Genomic DNA, 22,991 nt, shown 5'->3' with positions numbered 1-22,991 from the left:
TTGCACACAGTTCCAATATATGATAAACCATCTGCCACTCATGGGCACTGCTAATAGAATGGTCCTATATAGTGAGAGCCCCATATTGTGTCAAAGAAGTTGAGTAGAGGTACCCTGAAGTCTCCAAAAAGAGCTGTGACTCCTGTGGGATGTAGTCAGGTGACCGGCAGTCGGAATCCCGGCAGGGGGCCCAAGGCTATTCCCTCTCGTAGGTGTCCATGGCACCCTTAAAGTGGGAATACAACCTCTGGCTAACGCAGTGAGCCACCGAGCCCGCAAGGGGCTTCGTTGCGCTCGCCCCCCTGCCGGCATCCAGACGGCCGTGATCCTGGCGACCGTATGCTGACCGTTGACCCGACCCCAACCCACTCCTGCAGGTGTATCAGGCGGCTCTTCCAATGTATTCTGCTTCCACCCAGTGTTTTCATTAAGTATATGAACCTTGTCCATTACAAAGGGTTATTTATCACAATGGGTACGTTAGAGTTATTACAGTCTTATGGCAGTAAATGCACTCTTGCTTTTTGTATTAGTGTGAGTTCGTCTGCGTCTTGAACAGCGACATACAGATGGTCAAAATCCTGATGGATCATGTAAAGTATTTTAACCCTACCCCTATCCCTAACCCACCCCTCTCACAGCCTAATGCTAAGCGTCCCATCCTGTATTCTAAACCTAACCTGCAACCAGGGCGGGTTCTAGACTTTTGACGCCCAGGGTGAAAGTTTCCTTAGGCGCCCTCCCAAATTCAAAATAGGGACAGTGTGCAAAAATATAGGGGTATAGCTACATGGGGAAGGGGCGTGGCCACAGAATAGTACAAATTTGCATTACACAGCACAGTTGTGTCCGTCAATCACATTACACCACACAGTTGTACCCCTTATACACATTATGCCATGTTTAGAGCCCCCTACACACATTACATCACAGTAGAGCAGAGCCCCTTATATACACATTACGCCAGGTAGAGCCCCTTATACACATTACACCAAGTAGAGCTCCTTTTATAAATGTTATACCAGGTAGAGCCCCTTTTATACACGTTACACCAGATAGAGCCCCTTTTATACATGTTACACCAGGTAAAGCCCCTTTTATACACTTTACACCAGGTAGAGCCCCTTTAATACATGTTTCATCAAGTAGAGCACCTTATACACATTACACCAGGTAGAGACCCTTTAATACACGTTACGCCAGGTACCCCTTATACACATTATGCCATGTAGAGCCCTTTATACACATTACATCAGGTAGAGCCCCTTATATACATTACACCAGGTAGAGCCACTTATATACATTACACAAGGTAGAGCCCCTTATACACATTACACCAGATATAGCCCCTTACAAACATTACACGCCATGTAGAGCCCTTTTACACAGAGAGAGTGAGAGAGACAGAGAGAGTGAGTGACAGTATGTGTCCCATCCACCCTCCTGCCTGTGTCCCTGCCACTCACCGCACTCAGCTCCGTGTCCTGCCTGTCATGGCAGTAGGTCCCCATCTCTCACATTGACGGAGCATGTACTTCTGACCTCAGCCGTTCCTGATACCTCACTTCCGCATGGCATGCAGCTGGGTGGAAGTGAACATTAGCAGCGGGTGGGTGCAGTCAAATTAGATGGCACTGGTGGGGTGACTGCAGCCACAGCACCCTTGGCGGCAGTGCTGCCAGCCCACCCCTAAAACTGACACTGCCTCTGTCCCGCAGCCTTACCCTATCTTCCTCCACCCAGCAGCCTAACCCTAACCTCCCCCTGCATTCTAAACTTAACCTCCACCCCGCAGCCTAACGCTAACTTCCCCCACCACTGCAGCCTACCCTAACCTCCCCCACCCCTGCAGAATAATCTTAACCCTCCCCATAGTGCCTAACCCTAAGCGCAGTACAGACCATCAAGGTCTGTCAGGATTCTGACAGTTGGGATTCCACTGTCGGTATTCGAACTGTCCAGATCCTGACTGCATCACGTCTTAAATGTAGTATAATGATTTCTAACAATCGTTATAAATGGCTATAAATATAGTTTTAATATTTTTAGAATTTTGGTAGTTTTAATAATGACCTTTGTAAAACTATGGGGGTAATTCCAAGTTGATCACAGCAGGAATTTTGTTAGCAGTTGGACAAAACCATGTGCACTGCAGGGGGGGCAGATTTAACATGTACAGAGAGAGTTAGATTTGGGTGTGGTGTGTTCAATCTGCAATCTATATTGCAGTGTAAAAATAAAGCAGCCAGTATTTACCCTGCACAGAAACAAAATAACCCACCCAAATCTAACTCTCTCTGCACATGTTATATCTGCCTCCCCTGCAGTGCACATGGTTTTGCCCAACTGCTAACAAAATTCCTGCTGCGATCAACTCAGAATTACCCCCAGTATTCACTAGAAGGAAACTTACTATGTTTAAGAAGTGCACAGGTAGTAATTCATGTACTTATTATATTGTATAATATATTGGAAACGACTAAATTTGCTCAGATGAGGGTAATATGTCAGTAACGTATAACAACATATTCTCTTATATCTATAAGTGAAATTTTCTATACTAAAGAGTGGGGTATTGCCACTGTATAGGTCATTTCATTGGTACGGCCTCATCTAGAATATTGTGTTCAATTCTGGAGGCCATATCTTCAGAACGATATAAATACATTAGAGACTGTACAAAGAAGGGCAACTAAAATGGTGCATGGCCTACATCACAAAACATACCCAGAAAGACAAAAAAATCTCAATATGTATAGTTTGGAGTGGACAGAGAATGGAAAGGGGGACATGATAGAAACTTTTGAATATACCAAGGGTTTTAAAAAAGTCCAGGAGGGAGACATACTTCAATTGAAGAGAAGTATTAGAACACGAGTACGAGGACATGCACTGAGACTGGAGGGAGGAAGAGTCATGGGAAATATAAGAAAAATTTCTTCACAGAAAGGGTAGTGGACAAGTGGAATAGCCTCACATCAGATGTGGTAGAGGCTAATAGCTCTTTCACACTGAAATCACTGGTCGCAGTCGGGAGCCTGACACGGGTGCTACCCGGCTGAGATCCGCATCAGCCCCCTTTCCCACCCTCATCTCCTACCCGGCTTATTGCTGGGTTGGTGACGTAGCTGATGACGCAGCGGGGGCGACGCTTGGAGATCATATGATCTCCAAGCGCCGCCCATACATTCTTTGTAAATGGGAAGCTCGGTCGATGCAATCCGGCTCCCGTTTACACTGCACAGTTTGCCGGGTTGGACCCGTGTTCAACCCTGCAAACTACCCAAGTTGGAATAACGGGTCACTGGACCCGATTACTCCAACTCTGCCCTTTTACACCGAGCAGCAACATGGGTTATGCACACTAATGTGCAATAACCCGTGTTATATGCTGGCAGTGTAAAATGGGTATAAGACGGGATCCGGTCTCTTGGTCGACAGTAACTAGGTCGACCACTATTGGTCGACAGTAACTAGGTCGACAGGGTCTCTAGGTCGACATGTTGTAGGTCTACAGGTCAAAAGGTCGACATAAGTTTTTCACATTTTTTTTTTTAACCTTTTTCATACTTAATGATCCATACAGACTACGATTGGGAATAGTATCCTTGCCCGAAGCTGTGAGGGAACACGGTGCACTAATTGGGATTCTCGGTCACTATACGGAGAAAATGAAACAAAAAAACAATTAAAAACTTATGTCGATCTTTTAACCTGTCGACAGGCTTGGACTGGCCCACAGGGTTACAGGTAAAACCACCGGTGGGCCCTACTGCCTGGGGGGAAGGGCCCACCTCCTGCTCTAAGGATCAGGTTCCAGACTGTGCACTTGAATTATACATTATATATGTGTTACCTTAAACTGGACTATGGTGTATTTTCTACAGTGCATTGCTGTTGTTAATCTGTTATTAATCTGATACATTGTCATGCATGCAGCAGCTGAATTTACTGTATATATTTATGAAGGGGCCCAGACGTTGAGGTGGCAGGCCACATCCCCTCTGCAGACTGGCCACACCCTTAACATAGGCCCCTACCACTGCATTCCCCCGGTGGGCCCTACATGCCCCAGTCCAACACTGCCTGTCGACCTACACCATGTTGACCTAAAGAACCTGTCGACCTAGAGACCCTGTCGACCTAGTTACTTTCGGCCAATAGTGGTCGACCTAGTTACTGTCGACCTTGCATACCACACCCGTAGAAGACAGTAGAGCAACTTAAACATGCATGGGATAGACATAAGGAAATCCTTAGAAAGAGCTAAGGATCAAATAGGATTAAGGTTACCTAAAGGTTAAAAGAAGGGGCAGACTAGATGGGCCACGTGGTTCTTATCTGCCATCAAATTCTGTTTCTATCTCTCTAGTTCAAGTTCGGTAATAAAAGCAACTGTCTGACTGACTGTTATGGTTTAGTGTAAATGTTGCATCTAAATGCTATGGTAATAAACGATCCCTATTTGGGCTACGGGGGGTCATTCCGAGTTGATCGCATGTAGCAACTTTTTGATGCTCGTGCGATCAACTAGACGCCGCCTATGGGGGAGTGTATTTTAGCATAGCAGGGCTGTGATCGCTTGTGCAGCCCTGCAATGCTAAAAAAGTTTCAAGCAAAACAAGACCAGGGTAAGAGTTACTTACCCTGTGCGACGGATCCAGCGACGAAGGTCCCGGGATTGACGTTAGACATCCGTCCTCCAAACACCTGGATCCGCCTGCGTTCGCCTCACCATGCCTTGGAAACAATGAGTAGACGCCCCGGAACGCCTCCTCCATGTCAATCTTCTTGCGATCGCGCTAGTGCTCACTTTCTTCTTTGTTCTGGCCGCTGCCCGGCGACGCCCGTTATCAGGCAATGATAGGCATTGCGGATGCCGCGCAGCCGCAGTTCTGACCCATTCACACCGCAGTGAAGAACCGCTGCGTGCGAACGGGTCGGTATAGCCCCCTATATTACTACAATGAGTAACCCAGTTACACAAAGTACTCTTTTATATTTTTCTTACGTCCAAGAGGATGCTGGGGACTCCAAAAGGACCATGGGGTATAGACCATGGGGTATAGACGGGATCCGCAGGAGACATGGGCACACTATAAGACTTTGGGTGTGAACTGACTCCTCCCTTTATGCCCTTCCTCCAGACCTCAGTTCTGTGCCCACAGAGACTGGACACACACTAGGGGAGCTCTCCTGAGTTTCTCTGAAAAGACTTTATGTTAGGTTTTTTATTTTCAGGGAGACCTGCTGGCTACAGGCTCCCTGCTTCGTGGGACTGAGGGGAGAGAAGTCAGGCCTACTTCTTCTGAGTTAAGGGCTCTGCTTCTTAGGCTACTGGACACCATTAGCTCCAGAGGGTTCGATCACTTGGTGCGCCTAGCTGCCAGAAGCCAGAAGAAAGAAGCCGGGTGAGTATAGAGAAGATCAGAAGACTTCAGTGATGGCAGAAAACTTCAGTAATGAGATACCGTGCAGCGTGACCGCACACACTTCCAACGGCACTTGCAGGGTGCAGGGCGCAGGGGGGGGCGCCCTGGGCAGCATGTTACTGGAGGTGGACTGGCAAAAGCATATATATTATAAGTGCCCAGGCACTAAATTATAACCCCCGCCAGTATAAATATTAAGATTCTGAGCGGGACTACAGCGCGCCAGTGAGGGGGCATGGCTTAGCCCTCACAGCTTACCAGCACAATTTTCTCTTCACAGGCGGCAGAGAACGCTGGCCCGGACCTCCACTCTCCTGAACAAGTAACAGGGAGCAAAACGGGGAGGGGGGGGCACAGAAATTTGGTGCTATTAACCCTTTTTATGAACAGCGCAGACATCTGAGATTTGATTTCAGTACTGAAATAGGCGCTGGGGTGTGAGCTGGTAAACTCCCTCTGTGTTTCTCTATCAGGCTTCCCTGTGGGTCTGTCCCCTATAGCCAGTGTGTTTGTGTGTGTCGGTACGTGTGTGTCGACATGTCTGAGGCTGAGTGCTCCTCCCTGGAGAAAGTTGCTGGGGGCGCAGATAAGGAGTTGGGAGTGACTCTGTCGGCACCGCCGACTGCTGATTGGGTGAATGTGTTGAGTACATTGAATGCAAATGTGGCATTGTTGACTAAAAGACTGGATAAATCCGATTCTCAGACACAAACGTGGAGAAAATCCATGGAGGACGCTTTGTCGCAGGTACAGGCTCCCTCAGGGTCACAAAAGCGTTCATTTACCCAGATGGCGGATACGGATACCGACACAGACTCTGATTCCAGTGTCGACTATAGTGAGACCAGTTTACATCCAAAATTGGTGAAGAGTATTCAGTACATGATTGTGGCAATTAAAGATGTTTTACATATTTCTGAAGTGCCTGCTGTTCCAGATACAAGGGTTTGTTTGTATAAGGGAAAGAAACCTGAGATGACGTTACCCCCCTCTCATGAACTGAACGCTCTTTGTGAAAAAGCTTGGGAATCTTCTGATAAAAGATGGCAGATTCCCAAGAGAATTCTAATGGCTTATCCTTTCCCCTCTGATGATAGGGAGAAGTGGGAGTCATCTCCCAATGTGGACAAGGCTCTATCACGGCTATCCAAGAAGGTGGTGCTTCTGTCTCCCGACACAGCTGCCCTTAAGGACCCTGCAGATCGTAAGCAGGAAACGACCTTAAAGTCCATTTATGTCACCACGGGTGCACTGCTCAGACCTGCCGTGGCGTCGGCATGGGTGAGTAGTGCTATTGGTAAGTGGGCTGATAATTTGGCATCTGACATGGATTCCCTGGATAGGGATAACATCTTTTGACTCTCGGTTATATCAGGGATGCTGCAGCTTACCTAAAGGATGCGCGAGGGATATTGGCCTCTTGGGATCAAGGGCTAATGCCATGGCAGTCTCGGCCAGGAGAGCGCTGTGGATTCATCAATGGAATGCTGATGCCGACTCTAAGAAGGCTATGGAAGCTCTCCCATATAAAGGTAGTGTCTTGTTTGGTGACGGCCTCGCTGACCTGGTGTCTACGGCTACAGCGGGTAAGTCATCCTTTCTTCCTTATGTTCCTGCACAACAGAAAAAGATACCCCATTATCAGCATGACGCTGGGGCTCCCCTACGGGAGTCCGTACCGGTGGGGGCGCGTCTCCGACTCTTCAGTCAGGTCTGGTTTCACTCTGGCCTGCATCCTTGGGTGTTAGACATAGTGTCCCAAGGGTACAAACTGGAGTTTCAGGAGGTGGCCCCCCCCCCCCCCCCCCACCGATTTTTCAAATCAGCCTTGCCAGTTTCTATCTCAGAAAGAGAAGTAGTGAGTGCTGCGATACAAAAGCTGTGTCAACAGAGTGTCATTGTCACGGTACCCCCGTCTCAACGGGGAGAAGGGTTTTATTCGAGCCTCTTTGTCGTACCAAAGCCGGACGGCTCAGTCAGACCGATCCTGAACCTAAAATCCCTCAATCTGTATTTGAAAACTTTCAAGTTCAAGATGGAATCTCTTCGGGCAGTGATCTCCAGTCTAGAAGGGGGGGTTTTATGGCGTCGGTCGACATAAAAGATGCCTACTTACATGTCCCAATATATCCTCCACATCAAGCTTACCTGAGATTTGCGGTGCAGGATTGTCATTACCAATTTCAGACGTTGCTGTTTGGTCTTTCCATGGCCCCGAGGGTCTTCACCAAAGTGATGGTGGAAATGATGGTACTACTACGCAAGCAGGGTGTCACAATTATCCCGTACTTGGACGATCTCCTGATAAAGTCGAGATCAAGGGAGCAGTTGCTAAGAAACGTGGCACTCTACCTGACGATTCTGCAACAACATGGTTGGATTCTAAATTTGCCAAAATCGCAGTTGATTTCCGACAACTCGGCTGTCTTTCCTGGGCATGATTCTGGACACGGAACTGCAGAAAGAATTTCTCCCAGCGGAAAAGGCTCTGGAAATCCAGTCTATGGTCAAGGAGATTCTGAAACCGGCAAGGGTTTCGATTCATCAATGCACTCGGGTGCTGGGCAAGATGGTGGCAGCTTACGAAGCCATTCCGTTTGGCAGGTTTCATGCCCGGATATTTCAGTGGGACCTGTTGGACAAGTGGTCCGAGTCTCACCTGCACATGCACCGGAAAATAAGTCTATCTTCCAGGACCAGAATATCTCTCCTGTGGTGGCTTCAAAGTTCTCACCTCCTAGAGGGACGCAGGTTCGGGATCCAGGATTGGGTCCTGCTGACCACGGATGCAAGTCTCCGAGGCTGGGGAGCAGTCACACAAGGAAGAAGTTTCCAGGGAAAATGGTCAAACCAGGAAGCTTGTCTACACATAAACGTTCTGGAATTAAGAGCCATTTACAATGGCCTTCTGCAAGCGGAACACTTTCTTCAAGGTCTACCTGTCCTGATTCAGTCGGACAACGTAACAGTGGTGGCGTACATAAACCGCAGGGCAGAACAAAGAGCAGAGCGGCGATGGCGGAGGCCACAAAAGTTCTCCGCTGGGCGGAAAAGCACGTGAGCGCTCTGTCAGCGGTATTCCTTCCGGGCGTGGACAACTGGGAAGCAGACTTCCTCAGTAGACACGATCTCCATCCAGGAGAGTGGGGTCTTCATCAAGAGGTCTTTACAGAAGTGACAAGTCATTGGGGAATTCCTCAAATAGACATGATGGTGTCTCGCCTCAACTAGAAGCTTCCGAGATATTGTTCCAGGTCAAGGGACCCTCAAGCCAGTGCAGTGGACGCCCTGGTAACTCTGTGGGTGTTTCAGTCGGTATATGTGTTCCCTCCACTTCCACTCATTCCAAAGGTGTTGAGGATCATAAGAAGAACAAGGGTTCAAACGGTACTCATCGTTCCAGATTGGTCGCGGAGGGCCTGGTATCCGGATCTTCCGGAATTGCTCATAGAAGATTCTTGGCCTCTTCCTCTCAGAGAGGATCTGTTACTACAGGGGCCATGCGTCTTCCTGGACTTACCGCGGCTGCGTTTGTCGGCGTGGAGGTTGAACGCCAAATCCTAGCTAGAAAGGGTATTCCCGGGGAAGTCATCCCCACTCTCCTTAAGGCTAGAAAGGAGGTTACGGCGAAGCATTTTCACCGTATTTGGAGAAAGTATGTGTCTTGGTGTGAAGCCAAGAAAGCTCCTACGGAGGAGTTTCAGCTGGGTCGTTTCCTCCATTTTTTGCAGGCAGGCGTGGATGCAGGCCTGAAATTAGGTTCCATTAAAGCGCAGATTTCAGCCTTATCTATTTTCTTTCAAAAAGAATTGGCCGCCCTTTAAGAGGTTCAGACTTTCGTGAAGGGAGTGCTGCACATCCATCCTCCGTTTGTGTAACCCGTGGCACCGTGGGATCTTGACGTGGTGTTACAATTTCTTATGTCTCACTGGTTTGAACCTTTGCGAAAGGTTGAGTTGAAATTTCTCACTTGGAAAGTGGTCATGCTTTTGGCCTTGGCGTCCGCAAGACGGGTGTCTGAATTGGCGGCTTTGTCTTACAAGAGCCCCTATTTGATTTTCCATGTGGATAGAGCGGAATTGAGGACTCGTCAACAATTTCTGCCGAAGGTGGTTTCTTCATTTCACATAAATCAACCTATTGTGGTGCCTGTGGCTACGGATGCCGCGGCAATGCCAAAATCTCTCGATGTCGTAAGAGCTTTGAAAATTTATGTCGCAAGAACGGCTCAAATTAGGAAATCAGAGGCTCTGTTTGTCCTATATGCTCCCAACAAAATTGGGGCTCCTGCTTCCAAGCAGACTATTGCACGCTGGATCTGTAATACGATTCAGCACGCTCATTCTACTGCTGGATTGCCGTTGCCGAAGTCAGTGAAAGCCCATTCTACCAGGAAGGTGGGCTCATCTTGGGCGGCTGCCCGAGGAGTCTCGGTGCTTCAACTTTGCCGAGCAGCTACGTGGTCGGGTTCAAACACTTTTGCTAAGTTCTACAAGTTTGATACCCTGGCTGATGAGGACCTCATGTTTGCTCAATCGGTGCTGCAGAGTCGTCCGCACTCTCCCGCCCGGTCTGGAGCTTTGGTATAGACCCCATGGTCCTTTTGGAGTCCACAGCACCCTCTAGGATGTAAGAGAAAATAGGATTTTAATACCTACCGGTAAATCCTTTTCTCCTAGTCCATAGAGGATGCTGGGTGCCCATCCCAGTGCGGACTGTTCCTTGCAGTTGTATTGATAGTTGTTGTTTTCAGTTACACGAAGGTTGTGTATCGGTTATATTCAGCTTGTTGCTGTTTTTAGTTCATACTGTTAACTGGCATTGCTTGTAAACCATGTTGTACGGTGTTTTGTGGTGTGAGCTGGTGGCTTCTCACCCTTGCTTAATAAAAATAAATTTCCTCGAAATGTCCGTCTCCCTGGCCACAGTTCCTATAACTGAGGTCTGGAGGAGGGGCATAGAGGGAGGAGCCAGTTCACACCCATTCAAAGTCTTATAGTGTGCCCATGTCTCCTGCGGATCCCGTCTATACCCCATGGTCCTTTTTGGAGTCCCCAGCATCCTCTACGGTCTAGGAGAAAAGGATTTACCGGTAGGTATTAAAATCCTATTTTATTTATTATTAAAAATAGCGTCAGACATATTTCACTTTTTATATTTCTAAATGTTATTATCAGCCCATTGTCAATAGTTATCTACATTTTGCAACTAAGCAAAAATACATCACTGTTTCTGATTTATACCAATATGTTATGCTTTTTGGGCAAATGTTTATTCCATGAAGTAGCTGGAAAATGTTTCTCTGCTACTGACAAAAAAGAGTTTAGCTGATGGTCCCTGAAGAAACTCCTATACCCACAGAATTAAAGATTACTCCAACTAATTCTATGTACAAAGCCTTGGAGAGAGATAAAGTGGGTGGAGATAAAGTACCAGCCAATCAGCCCCTAACTCCCATGTTACAGGCTGTGTTTGAAAATGACAGGAGCTGATTGGCTGGTACTTTATCTCCAGCGACTTTATCTCCATCCAAGGCTTAGTTAGTAAATAGTATAATAATAATAATAAGGCTTATTACGTAGACCTCCGCTGTTGGTGCCTATGTATCATATCTTCCCTAGTGAGACAAATCACACAAGTGCAGCTCTCTATTTTCCTAGCACTTCAGATACAGCATCCTGCTGCTGTAGGGTATGCACGTTATTGCTTTGCCTTAATATGTGTTTCTGCCAAATAAATCTAAATTGTTTAATACTGTCTCCTACTACAATTATTTTAACTGAGCATGCAGAGGAGGCGCTGTGGGGCATCTCCCAAGTGGCTGAATTCCCGGAGACCGCACTCCTGTAGTGCCTGTGGGGGTGCAGTTCAGTACAATATAAAATAAAGGAGAATAGACATCTTAAACTGTTGACATTGGCTAGGGAGTGGGACGCTGGTGCACTGCACCTCCTGCCTCACTGCCCTGTTGATCACCGATAACGGTAGAAGGTCAGATTTTACCTTTGGAGTAGTGCAAAATGCCCATCACCCCCACAGGGAGACAGCACTACAGCCACACGCTTCTCTATTATCCAACATTTTACACATAAAAATCGGTACAAATGAGAAAAGGGGGTGTGGCCAAGGGTAAAGGTGGCATGGTCACGCCACTTTTCCTATACTTTCAATGGAAGTTTGGAGAGCCAAAAGTCGGTGCAGACCTTAAAAAAAAAAGGTACTGTACCTGCTAAAAAGGTACAGTTGGAGGGTATGTATTATTATACACCTTGGCCCTCATTCCGAGTTGATCGCTCGCAAGCTGCTTTTAGCAGCAGTGCAAACGCTAAGCCGCCGCCCTCTGGGAGTGTATCTTAGCTTAGCAGAAGTGCGAACGAAAGATTAGCAGAATTGCTCGAAAATCTTTTCCTGCAGTTTCTGAGTAGATCCAGACCTACTCCTAGATTGCGATCACTGCAGACTGTTTAGTTCCTGGTTTGACGTCACATACACGCCCTGCGGTTGGCCAGCCACACCCCAATTTCTCCAGCCACTCCTGCGTTTTAGGCTGACACGCCTGCGTTTTTTTTTAGCACACTCCGGTAAAACGGTCAGTTTCCGCCCAGAAACACCCCTTTCCTGTCAATCACACACCGATCAGCAGAGCGACTGAAAAGCGACTCTCGCCCCTGTGTAAAATTGCTTAGTTTTGTGTGAAATTACTTGGCGTGTGCGCCCTGCGGCCTATACGCATATGCAGAAAAGCCGGTTTTTAGCCTGATCGCTATGCTGCGAAAAACAGCAGCGAGCGATCAACTCGGAATGACCCCCCATATCTTTTACTGGACCCTTCCATCTACAACATTACTACAGTATATTAGTGCTTGATTGATTCACACTCTGCTGGAGAATGAACTGTATGGAAATGATGTGGCTGTCTCAGTTCGCAGGTTAGGCCCTAGAGAGTCATACTATAGCATGATCATTGTTGGCTGGTTGTCTTTGCTGATGCACTTGACTAAAGCTTGTATTTGTGTAAGTGAATATGCAACTAATCTTCTAATGCACTGATTAGAATCCCATCATTCTTATTACTCATTTGACTTTCAGGTGACTAAGGAGAACTTAAAAGGCAGAACTTCAATAAGAACAGTGCACTAAGCAGCCCACGATTACCTCATGCCCTTTCTATCAGCAAGAAGAGAGAAAAGAAAAAAAATTGTTTGCTGAAATCTAACGTGTAAGTTCATAGTTTAAGAAAAATCTAATATAATGAATATAGTAAATTGTAGGATTTTATTTGTATCATTGGCCAGGATGAAATGAAGTCCGAAGTCTGTGCGAGATGCCGGACGAACTCGGATATTTTTTTAAAAGGTGATCAAGTACAAGGTTAATCCATGCCTTGTACATGATTGCCCCTTTAAAAAAAAGTCCCAGTTCAGCCAGCATACCAAACCCAGACTTTATTACATCCCAGCCATAGGAATTCTATCTGAGTGAAGTAAATGAAAGATGTGTCCTAGCTTCCTGTTTATTTGCAGAGCGTGGATGTTGCTGATACCTCTTCCACACATACGCGTGGACAAATACACGGCTCCGACTCGGGTCTATCAACACGGCTTTAACATAGGTCTCGGATAGGGACCCCCTTTCACACTACACCTTGGACCCAGGAAATTCCCAGGGTCTAACCCATTCACACTGACTCGTGTCTGCCCTGGAATTTTGTGTTTCATTTAAACGGGACCCTTTTTTGGGCTCACAAATATGAGCTCATGAAAACTGGGTGTTGACTTGGCTGCTGGGTGATGGGTGAGAACTGCATTGTGGAAAACTGGTTGACGAGTTACTACTAAGTAGCCTGGAGCTCCTGCCCACTCTCATGTGCCCACTCTCTGCCCCACTGTCTTCAGCTGTGTCTGCCCCACTGTTTCCTTCTACGTCAGCCTCACTCTCGTGCTGCAACTGCCACACTATGGCCTGCTGCGTCTGCCCCACTGAGGACTCATGCTGCATCTGCTCCCGTGTCATGTGCTCTGGCGTCTGCAGATGATGTCATCTGCAGGCGCACCTGCAGTGTGACCCGGGTCTAAACCCGGGTTGCATCCGTTCACACTACAGGCGATCTGGGTCTGTCCTGGCAATAACCCTGGTACCGAGCAGTGTCACGGACAAGGGACACCCTTGTAGCCACACGTAGCCAAGACCTCGTTTGAGCCACAAGCCCCAGCAAAAACCCAGGTAAAAAAGTGTATGTGTGAAAGGGGCATGAGCAGTGCCGAACCAGGAAACAGTGCCCAAGGTAGGCTCATGCCACTCCCACAGTGAGCATGACATCATCATTTCACATTCTCAGCAAGGCGGAGGATGAGCCCAGGAAGCTGGGTGCTGGGTGTATCCTGAGGGTGTATCCCGACTGCTCTCCAAGTAAGCCAGGCATCCCTAAAGCCAGGCACAGGAGGCACCAGCTCATATTTGTGCCCTAGGCCGTGGCACTGGTTGTACCGCCCCCGGAGTGGCCTTGAACGCAAATTGGTACTCACTACCACTTGTACAGGTGTTGGGATGTAGTTAATATCCCGTTGTACAGAATCCCAATTGTCAAAATGCTGACATCGGCATCCCAGTGGTCAGAATCCTGATGGATCCTGATTGTAAGTACTAGGGTTAGGGTTAGGCTTAGGGTTTTTCACTATGGGTAGGGTTAGGGATAGACTGCGGGGGGATGGACAGTTAGTGTGGTTTAGGGTTAGGCTGTGGGAGGGGTGGGCTAGGATTAGGGTTAATATATTAAAATCTGCCAGGATTATGATTGTCAGGATACCGATGTCGGCATTCTAATCATCGGGAATCTGTGCACTGGTATATCGATACCAACCCCTTGTATTTGTATACCCCAATGTTGATGTTCTATGTTAACTTTCAGAAATCATACTGTATAACTTATTAGTTGATACCAGAGGCGTCACTAGGGTTGGTGTCACCCGGTGTGGTAACTCATGGTGTCACCCCCCCATGGACCTCCTCGTGCGTGCATGTGTGTGTATATATATATATATATATATATATATATATATACATACACACATATATACATACACACACACACATACGGTGATCGAAGAAGGAATTTTGAAGTGGGGGTATGGAAAATTGAAAGGGGTAGTGTCCACTCGAAGAGGGTACTGTGACAGACACCGAGAAAGGGGTGTGGCCAATCAGAAGGGGGGTGTCCTTAAGAGGCACTGGGTGAGAGGGAGGACACATGGTGGAGGAAGGGCCTGAGGAGGACGGGGGCATTGGGTGAGAGGGGGATGCAGGGTGGGAGAGGATGCAGAGTGGGAGGGGGACATACTGGGGACTGGGACGCTGTGTGGGAGAGGATGCAGAGTGGGAGGGGGACATACTGGGGACTGGGACGCTGGGTGGGAGAGGACGCAGAGTGGGAGGGGGACATACTGGGGACTGGGACGCTGGGTGGGAGAGGACGCAGAGTGGGAGGGGGACATACTGGGGACTGGGACGCTGGGTGGGAGAGGACGCAAAGTGGGAGGGGGACATGCTGGGGACTGGGATGCTGGGTGGGAGAGGACGCAGAGTGGGAGGGGGACATGCTGGGGACTGGGACGCTGGGTGGGAGAGGACGCAGAGTGGGATGGGGACATGCTGGGGACTGGGACGCTGGGTGGGAGAGGATGCAGAGTGGGACATGCTGGGGACTGGGACGCTGAGTGGGAGAGGACGCAGAGTGGGAGGGGGACATGCTGGGGACTGGGACGCTGGGTGGGAGAGGATGCAGAGTGGGAGAGATTGGAATGCTGGGTGGGAGAGGATGCAGAGTGGGAGAGATTGGAATGCTGGGTGGGAGAGGATGCCGAGTGGGAGAGATTGGGAGGCTGGGTGGGAGAGGATGCAGAGTGGGAGAGATTGGGACGCTGGGTGGGAGAGGATGCAGAGTGGGAGAGATTGGGACGCTGGGTGGGAGAGGATGCAGAGTGGGAGAGATTGGGACGCTGGGTGGGAGAGGATGCAGAGTGGGAGAAATTGGGACGCTGGGTCGGAGAGGATGCAGAGTGGGAGAGATTGGGACGCTGGGTGGGAGAGGATGCAGAGTGGGAGAGATTGGTACGCCGGGTGGGAGAGGATGCAGAGTGGGAGAGGGACAGACTGAGGACACTGGGTTGGAGAGAAACATGCTGGACAGACTGTCATTTAATTTTAAAGCCTACCAGCTCCAGCGGCGGCAGGTACAGGAACCAAGTGCCCGGTGGTGCTCCTTCAGCGGCAGGGACAAGATCCAGGCGCATCTCCCGTGCGCGCCCGGCGGTACTCCGGCGGTGGCAGGCAGGGATGAGAGCCGTCCCGGGTACCCGCTAGCTGCAAAGACGTGAGCCGGGCGCACCCCACGTGGGCACCATACACTCGACTCCCATTCTCCCTCCCAGAATAATACATCTACGGTCTACCCCCCCGAATGGCCTGCCCTGCGGTGCCGGCATGCGTGATGATGTCACGGTGAGTGACGTACTGCACCCGGCATCTATTGATTGCGGCAGTACAGACCCGGCGATGCCGCGGCGGTGAAAGCAGTCAGGCCAGGCGGGTATACGGCTCTTTTTGGTGTCACCCTATTGAAGGGTGACACCTGGGTGCGGGCCGCACCCCCCGCACCCCCCTCATGATGCCACTGGTTGATACAGACACTCCTGAACCATTTACTAAGTACTTTGCCTTACTGTGTATTATGTTTTTCCCCACCAAAGCATTTAAATCATATAGGCAGATCCCTTTGCCTTCATTACCTTGGGTAAGAAGAAACAGCTCACCTATTGTCAGTGTACTGGATACCATTGTATCCGCAAAGCACGTTTGTGTTGTACCCAGAGGCAATTTATATGACTTTAACAGGTGTACATGAGTCTCTCTCTACTGCTCTGATGCTGCTGTACCCTTCCCACCCCTGTCCCAACTCTCCAGTCATCGTAAGCAGGGTCGGGTAGATATTGGCAAATCTGCATATGCTGTCTACTTATGGCAGAACCATTTGGCATACTTTCCACCACACACACTGGTGTAAGCCATACTTGCCTACTTTTGAAAAAGTATTTCAGGGAGATTGTGAAAGTAACACCTATCAGCGCGGGCGTGTACTGCTACATTGGAGAGGCGTGTCATGAAAATTACTTACATCCAAATGTAAATGAGCCCCACAGTTAGTAAGATATACTTGTTGAAGAAAAGACACTGATATTTTGCAGGATTTGTTTGTGTATTGTGTTTTACAAGAGCTTCCATATACTGTAAGTGGCCATAGGGATCATTGTGCCTTATAACCAAAGCAGGGAAATGGCACTAATGATCCTATTTGAATGTATGTACAGTAGCTCTGATTTATTTCCCCCCCAAGAATGTAACAGCTGCATAATGGGGTAAGGTGCAATCAGGGAGATTGCTGGACATTTCAGGGAGTGAGGGAGATTGCTGCTATTTCAGGGAGTCTCCTGCAGAATGAGGGAGGGTAGGCAACTATGGTGTAAGCCCAACTCAGTATGGGAGACAATCAAGTTGCCTGCTGCACCGGTAAAATACTGGTGGTTGGGCTACCACCCGATGGTGGAATATAACCGGACACGCTGCACTCTCCACCGGTATTCTGGCTGTTGGAATATCCCTCGGTATCAGCTCCCCCTGTGTGCAGTGGTGCCGACAGAGGGGGGGAGAGGGTACAAATACCCGGGCCCAGCTCTGATGGAAGGGCCCAGTGAGGGTCCAGTAGGGCCCAGGCCCCCTACCCATTACCTGGCAGCAGCAGCTGCAGCTCTTCTCCTCAGTCCTGCACACTCTGCTGGGTACTGGGCTGCAGTGTGGCCTTGGAGGTGCTTAAAATACTATTTTTTTCAGTATTTTTTCTAAGGGTACATGACCACACCTCCTGTGGTTAGGCCACGCCCCTTGAAAAATACTCGAACCCAGCCCGGCTCTCAACTGCCCTTCCTGTGTGTACAAACAGGTTGCAGAAGGACATCAACAATCTATTAAATGCAAGCCGCCAGGTGGTGGTTCTTCTCCTTCCGTTTTTAACGATTAGAAATCAGGTTTGTTTGTTTGTTTGTTTGTTTGTTTTCTTTTAATGATTTAGACTATTATTTTCTGGCTTCAGACATTGCTTTTATGTGATGCTACTTTTGTCCACACAGTTATCAGTTTGCTTTCCCCATACATATGTGTTATGGTGCTACGCAACTATGCAATGTTTTGATTTGCTTCAAACACATTTTAGTTTCCCCAGTCTGGTGTGTGTAACATTTCTCTAGACTAACTGAAAAAAAACAAGTTATGGAGTCGTCTGATTTAAATATCTAAGTATTTACTCACTTTTCTGTTCTCAGCCGGCACGTATAGCAGGTGATGTTGTTTATGGAGCGGTGCTATTATATCACACATAGCAGGCTTCATGTGCAGAGTCATCACCCTATTAGGGTGACATCACCGACAGCTAGAAGGAAATGTCTGCTCCTCTATGACATATAGCACACGTTGTATAACTAACTTGTTGTCTCCTTACACAAATATTATACACCTCACATGACGGGACACCTGTCTGCTCGTTGCTCAGCATTTTGTGATTAATGTCTTTTGGGGCAATTTGTAATAAGCTGCGAGTTGCAGGCTGTTCGGAATTTCTGCGAGTCCGCCCATACTTTTAAAGCAGCAATGATTGCTGCTTTAAAAATATTGGCAGACACGCAGAAATCCCCGAACAGTCTGCAACTCGCAATTTCTCCACTTGATAAAAAAATTATTTTTCAACAGTGGCGAGAATTCAGATGCCCACGAAGGGTGTGAAACGGCATTGCCACGGTGTTTAAACACTGACAACGACAGCCCTTACCACACCCTACGCATGGCCGTTTCGCACCCTGATTCGCTCAAATATGTTCACCACCTAATGGGGTAGTGAACCCTTTTGAGCGAGATTCCAGCGCTATAAAGTGCAGAGGCCAGGGGAGCTCGTCGCTGGCATTGCAATTCCCCCCAATGTATCCAATCTAGTCTAACCCGATCTCCTACTATGGTGTAAATGCATGAAGCAGTGAAAAGTGTGGAGAAGTGAGCCAGTGGAGAAGTTGCCCATGGCGACCAATCAGCATTGAAGTAACATTTATAATTTCCATACTATAGAATTATACAGAGCAGGTGATTGCAAAAGAATATAGTGTCAATACAGGTGATTGGTTGCCATGTGCAACTTTTCCACTGGCTCGCTTCTCCACTCTTATCACTGCTTCATACATTTACCCCTATGTGAGAAATTATTTTATGTTTTCAAAATGGATTGCATATAATCTTCCCTCCGTAAGGAACAATTATTTTCAATATGGGAAAGGTTTCTTAATACCCTCTCCATTGACCTCAAACAAGAAATACAACAGTGCATGCACAAGCCGTGGGGGATGGAGAGGGATCTTTCAGATCCTTGGCTTGGTATATCTGCAGAAATTAGCCCATAGGCTTTGATAGATGGTGTTGCCTATTGGGCACAAGCTCTGGAAATTTACATTTTTCGCAGCTTGATACTGCAGTGCTGGCGGTCCGCAGCAGATATCGGCTATTGTAGCAAACGCCAGTCTTCAGATGTTTCCCCTCATTTTGGTGCTTACTACATTCCACTCCTATTCACAGCGAATAGCCTTCTGCAAATTAAGTTTAACCCATAGAGAACCATTATGCCTCCACTTCTCACAGTAGAATAGGCCTATCTCATTTGAGTCAGTAATGTGGCCAGAGTGCTTATGTATATCATAATACGCCACTCATACGTACAGACCAAGCCCTCTCTCTACATTACGCATTTTCTCTTATTGTACAGTACATGTAATAAACAGATAAGCACGCCTATTGTATTATAACTATACCTTTAATGAGGGATCTGTTTTATTGACATATCTCAAGACATTCTCCTGTTGTAAATACTGCGTTGTGATTACTGTATTTGAGCAGGAATTAATATGTGCAGTATGATCTTTATCTTCCATGAAAGTACAGGAGTCCTCTGCTTAGCTACTGCTGAGAACAAGTGTGGTTTGGAGCAACGCACCAATGCATTCAGGTGTACTGCGAACAAATATCTTATCTACAGGTATTAGGGGAACAAATATTTACATCTAGTAGTTATATATATAGTAATCCTACACATTAGCAAAGAGACGGGTATTTGTATACATTTTGTAGGGTTTTTTTTTTTTCAAGAAATGAAATATATCCTCTTATTTTATGTATAAAGGTGTATTTAGGAGGTAACATGCAATTCCATTTTTTGGGGCACAAATATTAAGATATACACTGAAGACATGAGACAGCAAAAAGACAATAAAGAATTATATTTTGTATTATTATATGATGAAATTAGAGTTTCTTAGAAAAAACTGGATGTAAATAAATAAGAGTTGTTCTTGGCGCTTTAACCTCATGAAATAGACAAAGTTGCTACCAAAGGATAAAGAAAGTGTGGAAACCTTCACAGAAAGAACAAACAAATTTAGCTGCGCCTATAGATTTCTGAAAATATGTATCAAAGTATTTACATAATTGTAAAAGTAACTCTGAAAGCTCGTTAAAGAATAGAAATATTTACATTTTGTTAACATAGACTGAGCAAGACAATAAAAAGGAATCAACTGCATAGATAGCAAGTAGTAAAATTTACACATTCATACTAAAAAGTTCAGTTTGCCTCTAGAGTTATAAATAAACTCAGGCTAGAGGTACATAAATATAGCCAAATATATAACAATTATACAATAATTATGTTCAGTTGCTGTATTAAGGCCTCAATGTTCCTGTGTTGCTATTCCTATGTATAATAACTAAATACTGTAGCTGTAAATGAGTTGACTTATGGTCTGCTGGTCTCTAAGGGGACGGGTATACTTATCAGAGCAACCAATCAGATTCTAGCTATTATCTTCTAGAAGTGTGTAGATAAATGATAAGTAGGAGCTGATTGGTAGCTATGGGCAACATCTCCAGAAACCTGCACTTTAGTAAATATACTCCTAAATTTCCCAGTAATAAATACAGGAATCCTGTATGTCAATGCGACAGCACCAGTACACCTCCTAGAACTCTTGGTTCTGTAATATTTGTTTTACAGATGTTCAGTGGTTGTATTTTTGATCTTTTTATCGCACACCAAATTTGTTGGTCCTAAACCTTAAAGTTAACTGTGCAGGTGTGATGAGTATCTAATTCCTTCCCTCCAAGTGTAATGGCCACTATTTATTACATGTTTTGCACTTTCTGCATCTTCACTTCACCTAATGTTTTTGTTTTTGTGCACGTTTTCTGTTGGGTTTGTGTGTAGACCCTTATGGGCTGCCCTCTCTCCAAGTCTCCTGAGCCAATCTCCTTTTGGGGACAGCTGAAGAATCCATTCCCCAGGGAGAAGATTAGGCCAACCCTGGGGAGAAAGGGGTGACCCCAAGTTCTGCGGCTGGGGAAGCCTGAAGACCCTTGCCCCTAAAGTGCCTTTTGGCTCAGGGGGCTGGGGATTCAAGAAGTCCCCCCTAGCTGCAGTGAAGAGGGATCCAAATATTCCCTTTTCACTCACAGTATCCTTCTTCTTTTTGAGAGGGTCCAACGACCCAAGTCCCCAATACAGTTTTTTCACTGCACTGGGTGAATTGGAGCGCGCACCTTGGGCTTCATAAAGAAAAGTGTTTGCTCCTAGGTACACAGGTGTGACTCACTTCACCCTCAACCTGCTGAATGGAGTGCAGGTGGCAGATGATAATACTCAGTTAGTGGGCAGTTTCTGTGTTGGTCTCTGGATTCCTCCACGAGAAGAGCGGGCGCTCTCTGATTACAGATGCCGCAGTAATCCTGTTCTGGCCTCCGGACGAATACGGTGAGTAGGACACCGGACAGTGGCAAACTTGACTGTGTACGTTCGTTCCTGTTCTAGCCACATATATTGGCACACATTTACCAGACTGGCTGACACTGTAAGGTGGGACACATAACTGTGTGCGCCTGGACATTTGCATATCTTCGCCCAGCTGTCACATACTGAATAGCAGCTGTGAAGGCATTTGCGACCATCTCTGAACCAAGCCCTGTATTAATTATATTTTTATTTAACTCAGAATAAAATACATCTACAGTATATAGCTACGATTGGCTTATAGAAGGTAAAGTTAGAAGGTTGGTTGAAAGGCCATATTTGGATTCGGCTGTGTATGTTCTAATCTGTCCACATAATTTCATTCTGGAAATACCTTTTATATATTAATACATTTCTTTATGTATTTAGTCAAGTCAATAAAAGTCTGAAATTTACTGAATTCTTTAGTAAGAGTAAATGATAATCCTTTTCTGTGAAGAGGTGTGTCTGAGGGAGTTATACTATTGTATGACTAGATGGAGTATTCTGTTATGTGTGTCTTCAGATTTTCCTAATCTATGATTAAATTCCTCCTTTTGGTGATCTCAATTCTCTGACCTTTCACCCTTCAAGTTCTCTGTTTTTAATGGGGATGGCATTTTGACATTTTGCCTTAGTAGATGTCCATTATGGGGCATATTGTTCTAGTCGTGGGGCTTACCACAGGAGGATAGCCTTAACCTTTAATGCCCCGGAGTTATGAAGGACGCGAACAGAAAACCACGGTAAATTGAACCTGTGTTCATACTGAGGGCTGCAATTGAATGGACTCGGGCACTGCTAATTGAATATGCTCCTATATCTTTGTCAGGTTGATAAAAAAATATCATTGTCATTTGAGTAGTCTCTCAGAGCAGCACAACTATTTCTGGTGGGCAATTCTCATTCTACTATAGCCAGGTTCTCCAAAACATCCTCCAATTTAAAAAAAAAAAAACCCCAAAACTCTCTTTTGTTGGTTGTTATTGTGAACTAAATGTTATGTTTCGCTTATTTATGAGGCTCATTTATCAACAAGTTTTCTCTAACGTCCTAAGTGGATGCTGGGGACTCCGTAAGGACCATGGGGATTAGCGGCTCCGCAGGAGACTGGGCACAACTAAAGAAAGCTTTAGGACTACCTGGTGTGCACTGGCTCCTCCCACTAAGACCCTCCTCCAGACCTTAGTTAGATTCTTGTGCCCGGCTGAGCTGGATGCACACTAGGGGCTCTCCTGAGCTCCTAGAAAGAAAGTATATTTAGGTTTTTTATTTTACAGTGAGATCTGCTGGCAACAGACTCACTGCAGCGAGGGACTAAGGGGAGAAGAAGCGAACCTACCTAACAGTTGGTAGTTTGGGCTTCTTAGGCTACTGGACACCATTAGCTCCAGAGGGATCGACCGCAGGACCCGACCTTGGTGTTCGTTCCCGGAGCCGCGCCGCCGTCCCCCTTACAGAGCCAGAAGCAAGAAGAGGTCCGGAAAATCGGCGGCAGAAGACTTCGGTCTTCACCAAGGTAGCGCACAGCACTGCAGCTGTGCGCCATTGCTCCTCATGTACACCTCACACTCCGGTCACTGATGGGTGCAGGGCGCTGGGGGGGGGGGCGCCCTGAGGGCAATATAAGACACCTTGGCTGGCAAATCATCACA

General features: G+C 46.9%; 1 long non-coding RNA gene across 2 annotated transcripts in view; it reads left to right on the top strand.

The window, feature by feature from the left end:
* LOC134996107 (uncharacterized) overlaps positions 1–22,991 on the top strand; it is a 117,295-nt gene that overhangs the window by 38,832 nt on the left and 55,472 nt on the right. For both annotated transcript variants that reach the window (XR_010198916.1, XR_010198865.1), the window contains exon 2: positions 12,522–12,651. This is a non-coding gene — a long non-coding RNA (uncharacterized LOC134996107). The remainder of the gene's footprint in view (positions 1–12,521; positions 12,652–22,991) is intronic.

This window comes from Pseudophryne corroboree, chromosome 1 (genome assembly GCF_028390025.1).
Source record: "Pseudophryne corroboree isolate aPseCor3 chromosome 1, aPseCor3.hap2, whole genome shotgun sequence".
NCBI lineage: Eukaryota > Metazoa > Chordata > Amphibia > Anura > Myobatrachidae > Pseudophryne > Pseudophryne corroboree.
The sequence above is the reverse complement of the archived record's forward strand: the minus strand, read 5'-3'. Positions and strand labels throughout refer to the sequence as shown.